Genomic DNA, 18,443 nt, shown 5'->3' on the forward strand with positions numbered 1-18,443 from the left:
TGGATATATGTACACTAGCATCTGGATGAACATGGAAATATCTACACTGCTATCTGCATGAACATGGAAATATATACACAGCTATCTTAATATACATGGAAATATCTACACAGATTTCTCCATAAATATGGAAATAACTACAGCCCTATCTCTATAAACTTCGAAATATCTACACCGCCATCTGTATGAACATGGAAATATCTACACCGCCATCTGTACAAACATGGACATATCTACACCGTCATCTGTATTAAGATGGAAATATCTACACCGCTACCTGCATAAACATGGAAATATCTGCCCAACTATCTGTATAAACATGGAAATATCCGCACCGCTACCTGAATAAACATGGAAATATCCGCACCGCTATCTGTATAAACATGGAAATATCTACACTGCTATCTGCATAAACATGGAAATATCCACACCGCTATCTGTGTAAACATGGAAATGTCTACACCGCTATCTGTGTAAACATGGAAATATCTACACCGCCATCTCTGTAAACATGAAAATATCTACACCGCCATCCCTATAAACATGGAAATATCTACACCGTCCTCTGTATGAACATGGAAATATCTACACAGCCATCTCTATAAATGTGGAAATATCTACACCGCTATCTGTATGAACTTGGAAATATCTACACTGCTCTCTGTATGAAATTGAAATTATCTACTCCACTATCTCTATAAACATGGAAATATCTACACTGCTATCTGTATAAACTTGGAAATATCTACACCGCTATCTGTATAAACATGGAAATATCTTCACCGCTATCTATATAAACATGGAAATATCTACAACGCTGTCTCTATAAACTTGGAAATAACTACACCACTATCTCTGTAAACATGGAAATATCTAGACCGCCATCTCTATAAACATGGAAATATCTACACCACCATCTGTATAATCATGGAAATATCTATACCGTTATCGGCATAAACATGGAAATATCTACAATTCTGTCTCTATAAACTTGGAAATATCTACAACGCTGTCTCTATAAACTTGGAAATAACTACACCACTATCTCTATAAACATGGAAATGTCTAGACCGCCATTTCTATAAACATGGAAATATCTACACCACCATCTGTATAAACATGGAAATATCTATACCGCTATGTGCATAAACTTGGAAATAACTATACCGCCATCTCTATGAACATGGAAATATCTACACCGCCATCTGTACGAACATGGAAATATCTACACCGCTATCTGTATGAACATGTAAATATCTACACCGCCATCTGTATGAACATGGAAATATCTACACCACAAACTGTATGAACATGGAAATATCTACACCGATATCTGTATGAACATGGAAATATCTAAACCGTTATCTCTATGAACATGGAAATATCTACACCGCTATCTGTATGAACATGGAAATATCTACACCGCTATCTGCACGAACATGGAAATATCTATACCGCTATCAGTATGAGCATGCAAATATCTACACAGCTATATGTATACCAATGGAAATATCTACATTGCTATCTCTATAAACATGGAAATAACCACACTTCTATCTGTATAAGCATGGAAATATCTACACCGCCACCTGTACGAACATGGAAATATCTACACCGCCATCTGTATGAACATGGAAATATCTACACCGCCATCTCTATAAAGGTGGAAATATCTACACCGCTATCTGTATGAACTTGGAAATATCTACACTGCTATCTGTATAAAATTGAAATTATCTACACCACTACCTCTATAAACATGGAAATATCTGCACTGCTGTCTGTATAAACATGCAAATATCTTCACCACTATCTTTATAAACATGGAAATATCTACAACGCTGTCTCTATAAACTTGGAAATAACTTCACCACTATCTCTATAAACATGGAAATATCTAGACCGCCATCTCTATAAACATGGAAATATCTACACCACCATCTGTATAAACATGGAAATACCTATACCGCTATCTGCATAAACATGGAAATATGTACACGGCCATCTCTATGAACATGGAAATATCTACACTGCCATTTGTATGAACACGGAAATATCTACACCGCCATCTGTATGAACATGGAAATATCTACACCGCCATTTGTATGAACATGGAAATATCTACACCGCCATCTGTATGAACTTGGAAATATCTTCACCGCCATCTGTATGAACATGGATATATCTACACCGAGATCTGGATGAACATGGAAGTATCTACACCGCCATCTGCAAAACATGGAAATATCTACACCGCTAAATGTATGAACATGGAAATATCTACACCACTACCTGTGTGAACATGGAAATATCTACACCGCTATCTGTATTAACATGGAAATATCTACACCGTTATCTGTATGAACATGGAAATATCTACACAGCTATCTGTATATCAATGGAAATATCTACACTGCTATCTCTATAAACATGGAAATATCTACACAGCTATCTGTAAAAACATGGGAATATCTACACCGCCACCTGTATGAACATGGAAATATCTACATTGCAATCCGTACAAACATTGAAATATGTACACCGCCATCTGTATGAACATGTAAATATCTACACAGCCATCTGTATGAACATGGAAATATCTACACCGCCATCTGTATGAACATGGAAATATCTACACCGCTATCTGTATGAACATGGAAATATCTACACCGCTATCAGTATTAACATTGAAATATCTAATCCGCTATCTGCATGAACATGCAAATATCTACACAGCTATCTGTATATCAATTGAAATATCTACACTGCTGTCAGTATAAACATGGAAATAACTACACTGCTATCTGTATAAACATGGAAATATCTACACCGCCATCTCTATGAACATGGAAATATCTACACCGCCATTTGTATGAACTTGGAAATATCTTCACCGCCATCTCTATGAACATGGAAATATCTACACTGCCATGTGAATGAACATGGATATATCTACACCGCCATCTGTATGAACATGGAAATATCTTCACCGCCATCTGTATGAACACGGATATATCTACACCGGCATCTGGATGAACGTGGAAATATCTACACCGCTATCTGCATGAACATGGAAATATCTACACAGCTATCTGCATATACATGGAAATATCTACACAGATTTCTCTATAAATATGGAAATAAGTACAGCGCTATGTGTATAAACTTCAAAATATCTGCACCGCCATCTGTATGAACATGGAAATATCTACACCACAATCTGTACGAACATAGACATATCTACACCGCCATCTGTATTAAGATGGAAATATCTACACTTCTATCTGTATAAACATGGAAATCTCTGCCCAACTATCTGTATAAACATGGAAATATCCGCACCGATATCTGTATAAACTTGGAAATATCTACAACGGTATCTGCATAAACGTGGAAATATCCACACCGCTATCTGTGTAAACATGGAAATGTCTACACCGCTATCTGTGTAAACATGGAAATATCTACACCGCCATCTGTGTAAACATGAAAATATCTACACCGCCATCTCTAAAAACATGGAAATATCTACACCGCCATCTGTATGAACATGGAAATATCTACACCACCATCTCTATAAACGTGGAAATATCTACACCGCTATCTGTATGAACTTGGAAATATCTACACTGCTATCTGTATAAAATTGAAATTATCTACACAACTATATCTATAAACATGGAAATATCTACACTTCTATCTGTATAAATATGGAAATATCTACAACGCTGTCTCTATAAACTTGGAAATAACTACAGCAATATCTCTATAAACATGGAAATATCTAGACCGCCATCTCTATAAACATGGAAATATCTACACCGCTATCTGTATGAACATGGAAATATCTACACCGCTATCTGTAAAACATGGAAATACCTACACTGCTGTCTGTATGAACATGGAAATATCTACACCGCTATCTGTATGAACATGGAAATATCTACACCGTTATCTGTATGAACATGCAAATATCTACACAGCTATCTGTATATCAACGGAAATATCTACACCGCTATCTCTATAAACATGGAAATATCTACATTGCTATCTGTATAAACATGGAAATATCTACACCACCATCTCTATGAACATGGAAATATCTACACCGCCATTTGTATGAACACGGAAATATCTACACCGCCATCTGTATGAACATAGAAATATCTACACCGCCATGTGTATGAACATGGAAATATCTACACCGCCATCTGTATGAACATGGAAATATCTTCACCGCCATCTGTATGAACATGGATATATCTACACCGGCATCAGGATGAACATGGAAATATCTACACCGCTATCTGCATGAACATGGAAATATCTACACCGCTAACTGTATGAACATGGAAATATCTACACCGCTATCTGTGTGAACATGGAAATATCTACACCGCTATCTGTATGAACATGGAAATATCTACACCGTTATCTGTATGAACATGGAAATATCTACACCGCCATCTGTATGAACATGGAAATATCTACACCGCCATCTGTATGAACATGGAAATATCTACACCGCTAACTGTATGAACATGGAAATATCTACAAGGCTATGTGTATGAACATGGAAATATATACACTGTTATCCCTATGAACATGGAAATATCTACACTGCTATCTGTATGAACATGGAAATATCTACACCGCTATCTGCATGAACTTGCAAATATCTACACAGCTATCTGTATATAAGTGGAAATATCTACACTGCTATCTCTATAAACATGGAAATAACTACACTGCTATCTGTATAAACATGGAAATAACTACACCGCCACATGTATGTACATGGAAATATCTACACTGCCATCCGTACGAACATGGAAATATCTACACCGCCATCTGTATGAACATGTAAATGTCTACACCACCATCTGTATGAACATGGAAATATCTACACCGCCATCTGTATGAACATGGAAATATCTACATCGCTATCTGTATGAACATGGAAATATCTACACCGCTATCTCTATGAACATGGAAATATCTGCACCGCTATCTGTATGACCCTGGAAATATCTACACCGCTATCTGTATGAGCATGGAAATATCTACACCGCTATCTGTATGAACATGCAAATATATACACAGCTATCTGTATATCAATGGAAATATCTACACTGCTATCTCTATGAACATGGAAATAACTACACTGCTATCTGTACAAACATGGAAATATCTACAACGCCATCTATATGAACATGGAAATATCTACACCACCATTTGTATGAACATGGAAATATCTACACAGCCATCTCTACGAACATGGAAATATCTACACCGCCATGTGTATGAACATGGAAATATCTACACCGCCATCTGTATGAACATGGAAATATCTTCACCGCCATCTGTATGAAGATGGATATATCTACACCGGCATCTGGATGAACATGGAAATATCTACACCGCTATCTGCATGATCATGGAAATATCTACACAGCTATCTGCATATACATGGAAATATCTACGGAGATTTCCCTAAAAATATGGAAATAACTACAGCGCTATCTCTATAAACTTCGAAATATCTACACAGCCATCTGTATGAACATGGAAATATCTACACCACCATCAGTACGAACATGGACATATCTACACCGCCATCTGTATTAAGATGGAAATATCTACAACGCTACCTGTATAAACATGGAAATATCTGCCCAACTATCTGTATAAACATGGAAATATCCGCACCGCTATCTGTATAAACATGGAAATATCCACACCGCTATCTGCATAAACATGGAAATATCCACACCGCTATCTGTGTAATCATGGAAATGTCTACACCGCTATCTGTGTAAACATGGAAATATCTCTCCCGCCATCTGTGTAAACATGGAAATATCTACACCGCCATCTGTATGAACATGGAAATATCTACACCGCCATCTCTATAAACGCGGAAATATCTACACCGCTATCTGTATGAACTTGGAAATATCTACACTGCTATCTGTATAAAATTGAAATTATCTACACCACTATCTCTATAAACATGGAAATATCTACACTGCTATCTGTATAAACATGGAAATATCTACACCGCTATCTGTATAAACATGGAAATATCTTCACCGCTATCTTTATAAACATGTAAATATCTACAACGCTGTCTCTTTAAACTTGGAAATAACTACACTACTATCTCTATAAACATGGAAATATCTAGACCGCCATCTCTGTAAACATGGAAATATCTACACCACCATATGTATAAACATGGAAATACCTATACCGCTATCTGCAGAAACATGGAAATATCTACACCGCCATCTCTATGAACATGGAAATATCTACAACGCCTTCTGTACGAACATGGAAATATCTACACCGCCATCTGTATGAACATGTAAATATCTACACCGCCATCTGTATGAACATGGAAATAGCTACACCGCTAACTGTATGAACATGGAAATATCTACAAGGCTATCTGTATGAACATGGAAATATCTACACCGTTATCTGTATGAACTTGGAAATATCTACACAGCTATCTATATATCAACGGAAATATCTGCACTGCTATCTCTATAAACATGGAAATAACTACGTTGCTATCTGTATAAACATGGAAATATCTACACTGCCACCTGTATGAACATGGAAATATCTACACTGCCATCCGTGCGAACATTTGAATATCTACACCGCCATCTGTATGAACATGTAGATATCTACACCGCCATCTGTATGAACATGGAAATATCTACACCACTAACTGTATGAACATGGAAATATTTACACCGCTATATGTATGAACATGGAAATATCTACACCGCTATCTGTATGAACATGCAAATATCTGCACCGCTATCTGTATGAACATGGAAATATCTACACAGCTATATGTATGAGCATGGAAATATCTACACCGCTATCTGTATGAACATGCAAATATCTACACAGCTATCTGTATATCAATGGAAATATCTACACTGCTATCTCTATAATAATGGAAATAACTACACTGCTATCTGTACAAACAATGAAATATCTACACCGCCATCTCTATGAACATGGAAATATCTACACCGCCATCTCTATGAACATGGAAATATCTACACCGCCATCTCTATGAACATGGAAATATCTACACCGCTATCTGTATGAACATGGAAATATCTACAAGGCTATGTGTATGAACATGGAAATATCTACACCGTTATCCCTATGAACATGGAAATATCTACACTGCTATCTGTATGAACATGGAAATATCTACACCGCTATCTGTACGAACATGGAAATATCTACACCGCTATCTGCATGAACTTGCAAATATCTACACAGCTATCTGTATATAAGTGGAAATATCTACACTGCTATCTCTATAAACATGGAAATAACTACACTGCTATCTGTATAAACATGGAAATAACTACACCGCCACATGTATGTACATGGAAATATCTACACTGCCATCCGTACGAACATGGAAATATCTACACCGCCATCTGTATGAACATGTAAATGTCTACACCACCATCTGTATGAACATGGAAATATCTACACCGCCATCTGTATGAACATGGAAATATCTACACCGCTATCTGTATGAACATGGAAATATCTACACCGCTATCTCTATGAACATGGAAATATCTGCACCGCTATCTGTATGACCCTGGAAATATCTACACCGCTATCTGTATGAGCATGGAAATATCTACACCGCTATCTGTATGAACATGCAAATATCTACACAGCTATCTGTATATCAATGGAAATATCTACACTGCTATCTCTATGAACATGGAAATAACTACACTGCTATCTGTACAAACATGGAAATATCTACAACGCCATCTATATGAACATGGAAATATCTACACCACCATTTGTATGAACATGGAAATATCTACACAGCCATCTCTACGAACATGGAAATATCTACACCGCCATGTGTATGAACATGGAAATATCTACACTGCCATCTGTACGAACATGGAAATATCTTCACCGCCATCTGTATGAACATGGATATATCTACACCGGCATCTGGATGAACATGGAAATATCTACACCGCTATCTGCATGATCATGGAAATACCTACACAGCTATCTGCATATACATGGAAATATCTACGGAGATTTCCCTAAAAATATGGAAATAACTACAGCGCTATCTCTATAAACTTCGAAATATCTACACAGCCATCTGTATGAACATGGAAATATCTACACCACCATCAGTACGAACATGGACATATCTACACCGCCATCTGTATTAAGATGGAAATATCTACAACGCTACCTGTATAAACATGGAAATATCTGCCCAACTATCTGTATAAACATGGAAATATCCGCACCGCTATCTGTATAAACATGGAAATATCCACACCGCTATCTGCATAAACATGGAAATATCCACACCGCTATCTGTGTAATCATGGAAATGTCTACACCGCTATCTGTGTAAACATGGAAATATCTCTCCCGCCATCTGTGTAAACATGGAAATATCTACACCGCCATCTGTATGAACATGGAAATATCTACACCGCCATCTCTATAAACGCGGAAATATCTACACCGCTATCTGTATGAACTTGGAAATATCTACACTGCTATCTGTATAAAATTGAAATTATCTACACCACTATCTCTATAAACATGGAAATATCTACACTGCTATCTGTATAAACATGGAAATATCTACACCGCTATCTGTATAAACATGGAAATATCTACACCGCTATCTGTATAAACATGGAAATATCTTCACCGCTATCTTTATAAACATGTAAATATCTACAACGCTGTCTCTTTAAACTTGGAAATAACTACACTACTATCTCTATAAACATGGAAATATCTAGACCGCCATCTCTGTAAACATGAAAATATCTACACCACCATATGTATAAACATGGAAATACCTATACCGCTATCTGCAGAAACATGGAAATATCTACACCGCCATCTCTATGAACATGGAAATATCTACAACGCCTTCTGTACGAACATGGAAATATCTACACCGCCATCTGTATGAACATGTAAATATCTACACGGCCATCTGTATGAACATGGAAATAGCTACACCGCTAACTGTATGAACATGGAAATATCTACAAGGCTATCTGTATGAACATGGAAATATCTACACCGTTATCTGTATGAACTTGGAAATATCTACACAGCTATCTATATATCAACGGAAATATCTGCACTGCTATCTCTATAAACATGGAAATAACTACGTTGCTATCTGTATAAACATGGAAATATCTACACTGCCACCTGTATGAACATGGAAATATCTACACTGCCATCCGTGCGAACATTTGAATATCTACACCGCCATCTGTATGAACATGTAGATATCTACACCGCCTTCTGTATGAACATGGAAATATCTACACCACTAACTGTATGAACATGGAAATATTTACACCGCTATATGTATGAACATGGAAATATCTACACCGCTATCTGTATGAACATGCAAATATCTGCACCGCTATCTGTATGAACATGGAAATATCTACACCGCTATATGTATGAGCATGGAAATATCTACACCGCTATCTGTATGAACATGCAAATATCTACACAGCTATCTGTATATCAATGGAAATATCTACATTGCTATCTCTATAATAATGGAAATAACTACACTGCTATCTGTACAAACAATGAAATATCTACACCGCCATCTCTATGAACATGGAAATATCTACACCGCCATCTCTATGAACATGGAAATATCTACACCGCCATCTCTATGAACATGGAAATATCTCCACCGCCATGTGTATGAACATGGAAATATCTACACCGCCATCTGTATGAACATGGAAATATCTTCACCGCCATCTGTATGAACATGGATATATCTACACCGGCATCTGGATGAACATGGAAATATCTGCACCGCTATCTGCATGAACATGGAAATATCTACACAGCTATCTGCATATACATGGAAATATCTACAGAGATTTCTCTATAAATATGGAAATAACTAACGCGCTATCTCTATAAACTTCGAAATATCTACACCGCCATCTGTATGAACATGGAAATATCTACACCGCCATCTGTACGAACATGGACATATCTACGCCGCCATCTGTATTAAGATGGAAATATCTACACCGCTATCTGTATAAACATGGAAATATCTACACCGCTATCTGCATAAACATGGAAATATCCACACCGCTATCTGTGTAAACATGGAAATGTCTGCACCGCTATCTGTGTAAACATGGAAATATCTCCACCGCCATCTGTGTAAACGTGAAAATATCTACACCGCCATCTCTAAAAACATGGAAATATCTACACTGCCTTCTGTATGAACATGGATATATATACACCGCCATCTCTATAAACGTGGAAATATCTACACCGGTATCTGTATGAACATGGAAATATCTACACCGCCATCTGTATGAACATGGAAATATCTACACCGCTAACTGAATAAACATGGAAATATCTACACCGCTATCTGTATGAACATGGAAATATCTACACCGTTATCTGTATGATCATGGAAATATCTAAACCGCTATCTGTACGAACATGGAAATATCTACACCGCTATCTGTACGAACATGGAAATATCTACACCGCTATCTGTATGAACATGGAAATATCTACACCGCTATCTGTATCAACATGGAAATATCTACACCGCTATCTGTACGAAGATGGAAATATCAACACCGCTATCAGTATGAACATGCAAATATCTACACAGCTATGTCTATATCAATAGAAATATCTACACTTCTATCTCTATAAACATGGAAATAACTACACTGCTATGTGTATAAACATGGAAATATCTACGCCGCCATCTCTATGAACATGGAAATATCTACACCTCCATTTGTATGAACATGGAAATATCTACACCGCCATCTCTATGAACATGGAAATATCTACACTGCTATCTGTATAAAATTGAAATTATCTACACCACTATCTCTATAAACATGGAAATATCTACACTGCTGTCTGTATAAACATGGAAATATCTACATCGCTATCTGTATAAACATGGAAATATCTTCACCGCTATCTTTATAAACATGGAAATATCTACAACGCTGTCTCTATAAACTTGGAAATAACTACACCACTATCTCTATAAACATGGATATATCTAGACCGCCGTCTCTATAAACATGGAAATATCTACACCACCATCTGTATAAACATGGAAATACCTATACCGCTATCTGCATAAACATGGAAATATGTACACCGCCATCTCTATGAACATGGAAATATCTACACCGCCATTTGTATGAACATGGAAATATCTACACCGCCATCTGTATGAACATGGAAATATCTTCACCGCCATCTGTACGAACATGGATATATCTACACCGCCACCTGTATTAAGATGGAAATATCTACACCGCTATCTGCATAAACATGGAAATATCCACACCGCTATCTGTGTAAACATGGAAATGTCTACACCGCTATCTGTGTAAACATGGAAATATCTACACCGCTATCTGCATAAACATGGAAATATCCACACCGCTATCTGTGTAAACATGGAAATGTCTACACCGCTATCTGTATAAACATGGAAATATCTACACCGCTATCTGCATAAACATGGAAATATCCACACCGCTATCTGTGTAAACATGGAAATGTCTACACCGCTATCTGTGTAAACATGGAAATATCTCCACCGCCATCTGTGTAAACGTGAAAATATCTACACCGCCATCTCTAAAAACATGGAAATATCTACACCGCTATCTGTATGAACATGGAAATATCTACACCGCCATCTCTATAAACGTGGAAATATCTACACCGTTATCTGTATGAACTTGGAAATATCTACACAGCTATCTGTATAAAATTGAAATTATCTACACCACTATCTCTATAAACATGGAAATATCTACACTGCTATCTGTATAAACATGGAAATATCTACACCGCTCTCTGTATAAACATGGAAATATCTTCACCGCTATCTGTATAAACATGGAAATATCTACAATGCTGTCTCTATGAACTTGGAAATAACTATACCACTATCTCTATAAACATGGAAATATCTAGACCGCCATCTCTATAAACATGGAAATATCTACAACACCATCTGTATAAACATGGAAATATCTATACCGCTATCTGCATAAACATGGAAATATATACACCGCCATCTCTATGAACATGGAAATATCTACACCGCCATCTGTACCAACATGGAAATATCTACACCGCCATCTGCATGAACATGTAAATATCTACACCGCCCTCTGTATGAACATGGAAATATCTACACCGCTAACTGTATGAACATGGAAATATCTACACAGCTATCTGTATGAACATGGAAATATCTACACCGTTATCTGTATGAACATGGAAATATCTACACCGCTATCTGTATGAACTTGGAAATATCTACACCGCTATCTGTACGAACATGGAAATATCTACACCGCTATCAGTATGAACATGCAAATATCTACACAACTATATGTATACCAATGGAAATATCTACAATGCTATCTCTATAAACTTGGAAATAACTACACTGCTATCTGTATAAACATGGAAATACCTACACCGTCACCTGTACGAACATGGAAATATCTACACCGCCATCTGTATGAACATATAAATATCTACACAGCTATCTGTATATCAATCGAACTATCTACACTGCTATCTCTATAAACATGGAAATAACTACACTGCTATCTGTACAAACAATGAAATATCTACACCGCCATCTGTATGAACATGGAAATATCTACAACGCCATTTGTATGAACATGGAAATATCTACACCGCGATCTCTATGAACACGGAAATATCTACACCACCATTTGTATGAACATGGAAATATCTACACCGCCATCTCTATAAACGTGGAAATATCTACACCGCTATCTGTATGAACTTGGAAATATCTACACTGCTATCTGCATAAAATTGAAATTATCTACACCACTATCTCTATAAACATGGAAATATCTACACTGCTATCTGTAGAAACATGGAAATAACTACACAGCTATCTGTAAAAACATGGGAATATCTACACCGCCACCTGTATGAACATGGAAATATCTACACTGCCATCCGTACGAACATGGAAATATCTACACCGCCATCTGTATGAACATGTAAATATCTACACCGCCATCTGTATGAACATGGAAATATCTACACCGCCATCTGTATGAACATGGAAATATCTACACCGCGATCTCTATGAACATGGAAATATCTACACCGCTAACAGTATGAACATGGAAATATCTACACCGCTATCAGTATGAACATGGAAATATCTACACCGCTTTCTGTATGAACATGCAAATATCTACACAGATATCTGAATATCAATGGAAATATCTACACTGCTATCTCTATTAACATGGAAATAACTACACTGCTATCTGTACAAACAATGAAATATCTACACCGCCATCTGTATGAACATGGAAATATCTACAACGCCATTTGTATGAACATGGAAATATCTACACCGCGATCTCTATGAACACGGAAATATCTACACCACCATTTGTATGAACATGGAAATATCTACACCGCCATCTCTATAAACGTGGAAATATCTACACCGCTATCTGTATGAACTTGGAAATATCTACACTGCTATCTGCATAAAATTGAAATTATCTACACCACTATCTCTATAAACATGGAAATATCTACACTGCTATCTGTAGAAACATGGAAATAACTACACAGCTATCTGTAAAAACATGGGAATATCTACACCGCCACCTGTATGAACATGGAAATATCTACACTGCCATCCGTACGAACATGGAAATATCTACACCGCCATCTGTATGAACATGTAAATATCTACACCGCCATCTGTATGAACATGGAAATATCTACACCGCCATCTGTATGAACATGGAAATATCTACACCGCTAACAGTATGAACATGGAAATATCTACACCGCTATCAGTATGAACATGGAAATATCTACACCGCTATCTGTATGAACATGCAAATATCTACACAGATATCTGAATATCAATGGAAATATCTACACTGCTATCTCTATTAACATGGAAATAACTACACTGCTATGTGTATACACATGGAAATATCTACACTGCCATCTCTATGAACACGGAAATATCTACACCGCCATTTGTATGAACATGGAAATATCTACACCGCCATGTGTATGAACATGGAAATATCTACACCGTCATGTGTATGAACATGGAAATATCTACACCGCCATCTGTATGAACATGGAAATATCTTCACCGCAATCTGTATGAACATGGATATATCTACACCGGCATCTGGATGAAGATGGAAATATCTGCACCGCTATCTGTATGAACATGGAAATATCTACACAGCTATCTCTATAAACATGGAAATAACTACACTGCTATCTGTACAAACAATGAAATATCTACACCGCCATCTCTATGAACATGGAAATATCTACAACGCCATTTGTATGAACATGGAAATATCTACACCGCCATCTCTATGAACATGGAAATATCTTCACCGCCATCTGTATGAACATGGATATATCTACACCGGCATCTGGATGAAGATGGAAATATCTGCACCGCTATCTGTATGAACATGGAAATATCTACACAGCTATCTGCATATACATGGAAATATCTACAGAGATTTCTCTATAAATATGGAAATAACTACCGCGCTATCTCCATAAACTTCGAAATATCTACACCGCCATCTGTATGAAGATGGAAATATCTACACGGCCGTCTGTACGTACATGGACATATCTACACCGCCATCTGTATTAAAATGGAAATATCTACACCGCTATCTGCATAAACATGGAAATATCCACACCGCTATCAGTGTAAACATGGAAATGTCTGCACCGCCATCTGTGTAAACATGGAAATATCTCCACCGCCATCTGTGTAAAAGTGAAAATATCTACACCGCCATCTCTAAAAACATGGAAATATCTACACCGCCATCTGTAGGAACATGGATATATCTACACCACCATCTCTATAAACGTGGAAATATCTACACCGCTATCTGTATGAACTTGGAAATATCTACACTGCTATCTGTATAAAATTGAAATTATCTACACCACTATCTCTATAAACAAGGAAATATCTATACTGCTATCTGTAGAAACATGGAAATAACTACACAGCGATCTGTAAAAACATGGGAATATCTACACCGCCACCTGTATGAACATGGAAATATCTACACTGCCATCCGTACGAACATGGAAATATCTACACCGCCATCTGTATGAACATGTAAATATCTACACTGCCATCTGTATGAACATGGAAATATCTACACCGCCATCTGTATGAACATGGAAATATCTACACCGCTAACAGTATGAACATGGAAATATCTACACCGCTATCAGTATGAACATGGAAATATCTACACCGCTATCTGTATGAACATGCAAATATCTACACAGATATCTGAATATCAATGGAAATATCTACACTGCTATCTCTATTAACATGGAAATAACTACACTGCTATGTGTATACACATGGAAATATCTACACTGCCATCTCTATGAACACGGAAATATCTACACCGCCATTTGTATGAACATGGAAATATCTACACCGCCATGTGTATGAACATGGAAATATCTACACCGCCATGTGTATGAACATGGAAATATCTACACCGCCATCTGTATGAACATGGAAATATCTTCACCGCAATCTGTATGAACATGGATATATCTACACCGGCATCTGGATGAAGATGGAAATATCTACACCGCTATCTGCATGAACATGGAAATATCTTCACACCTATCTGCATATACATGGAAATATCTACACAGATTTCTCTATAAATATGGAAATAACTACAGCGCTATCTCTATAAACTTCGAAATATCTACACCGCCATCTGTATGAACATGCAAATATGTACACAGCTATCTGTATATCAATGGAAATAGCTTCACTGCTAAATCTATAAACATGGAAATAACTACACTGCTATCTGTATAAACATGGAAATATCTACACCGCCACCTATATGAACATGGAAATATGTACACTGCCATCTGTGCGAACATGAAATATCTACACCGCCATCTGTATGAACATGTAAATATCTACACCGCCATTTGTATGAACATGGAAATATCTACACCGCCATCTCTATGAACATGGAACTATCTACACCGCCATTTGTATGAACATGGAAAGATCTACACCACCATCTGTATGAACATGGAAATATATACAGCACCATCTGTATGAACATGGAAATATCTTCACCGCCATCTGTACGAACATGGATATATGTACACTAGCATCTGGATGAACATGGAAATATCTACACTGCTATCTGCATGAACATGGAAATATATACACAGCTATCTTAATATACATGGAAATATCTACACAGATTTCTCCATAAATATGGAAATAACTACAGCGCTATCTCTATAAACTTCGAAATATCTACACCGCCATCTGTATGAACATGGAAATATCTACACCGCCATCTGTACAAACATGGACATATCTACACCGTCATCTGTATTAAGATGGAAATATCTACACCGCTATCTGCATAAACATGGAAATATCTGCCCAACTATCTGTATAAACATGGAAATATCCGCACCGCTACCTGAATAAACATGGAAATATCCGCACCGCTATCTGTATAAACATGGAAATATCTACACTGCTATCTGCATAAACATGGAAATATCCACACCGCTATCAATGTAAACATGGAAATGTCTGCACCGCCATCTGTGTAAACATGGAAATATCTCCACCGCCATCTGTGTAAAAGTGAAAATATCTACACCGCCATCTCTAAAAACATGGAAATATCTACACCGCCATCTGTAGGAACATGGATATATCTACACCACCATCTCTATAAACGTGGAAATATCTACACCGCTATCTGTATGAACTTGGAAATATCTACACTGCTATCTGTATAAAATTGAAATTATCTACACCACTATCTCTATAAACAAGGAAATATCTATACTGCTATCTGTAGAAACATGGAAATAACTACACAGCGATCTGTAAAAACATGGGAATATCTACACCGCCACCTGTATGAACATGGAAATATCTACACTGCCATCCGTACGAACATGGAAATATCTACACCGCCATCTGTATGAACATGTAAATATCTACACCGCCATCTGTATGAACAGGGAAATATCTACACCGCCATCTGTATGAACATGGAAATATCTACACCGCTAACAGTATGAACATGGAAATATCTACACCGCTATCAGTATGAACATGGAAATATCTACACCGCTATCTGTATGAACATGCAAATATCTACACAGATATCTGAATATCAATGGAAATATCTACACTGCTATCTCTATTAACATGGAAATAACTACACTGCTATGTGTATACACATGGAAATATCTACACTGCCATCTCTATGAACACGGAAATATCTACACCGCCATTTGTATGAACATGGAAATATCTACACCGCCATGTGTATGAACATGGAAATATCTACACCGCCATGTGTATGAACATGGAAATATCTACACCGCCATCTGTATGAACATGGAAATATCTTCACCGCAATCTGTATGAACATGGATATATCTACACCGGCATCTGGATGAAGATGGAAATATCTACACCGCTATCTGCATGAACATGGAAATATCTTCACACCTATCTGCATATACATGGAAATATCTACACAGATTTCTCTATAAATATGGAAATAACTACAGCGCTATCTCTATAAACTTCGAAATATCTACACCGCCATCTGTATGAACATGCAAATATGTACACAGCTATCTGTATATCAATGGAAATAGCTTCACTGCTAAATCTATAAACATGGAAATAACTACACTGCTATCTGTATAAACATGGAAATATCTACACCGCCACCTATATGAACATGGAAATATGTACACTGCCATCTGTGCGAACATGAAATATCTACACCGCCATCTGTATGAACATGTAAATATCTACACCGCCATTTGTATGAACATGGAAATATCTACACCGCCATCTCTATGAACATGGAACTATCTACACCGCCATTTGTATGAACATGGAAAGATCTACACCACCATCTGTATGAACATGGAAATATATACAGCACCATCTGTATGAACATGGAAATATCTTCACCGCCATCTGTACGAACATGGATATATGTACACTAGCATCTGGATGAACATGGAAATATCTACACTGCTATCTGCATGAACATGGAAATATATACACAGCTATCTTAATATACATGGAAATATCTACACAGATTTCTCCATAAATATGGAAATAACTACAGCGCTATCTCTATAAACTTCGAAATATCTACACCGCCATCTGTATGAACATGGAAATATCTACACCGCCATCTGTACAAACATGGACATATCTACAC

The sequence above is a fragment of the Gorilla gorilla genome, chromosome 11 (genome assembly GCF_029281585.2).
Source record: "Gorilla gorilla gorilla isolate KB3781 chromosome 11, NHGRI_mGorGor1-v2.1_pri, whole genome shotgun sequence".
Classification (NCBI taxonomy): domain Eukaryota; kingdom Metazoa; phylum Chordata; class Mammalia; order Primates; family Hominidae; genus Gorilla; species Gorilla gorilla.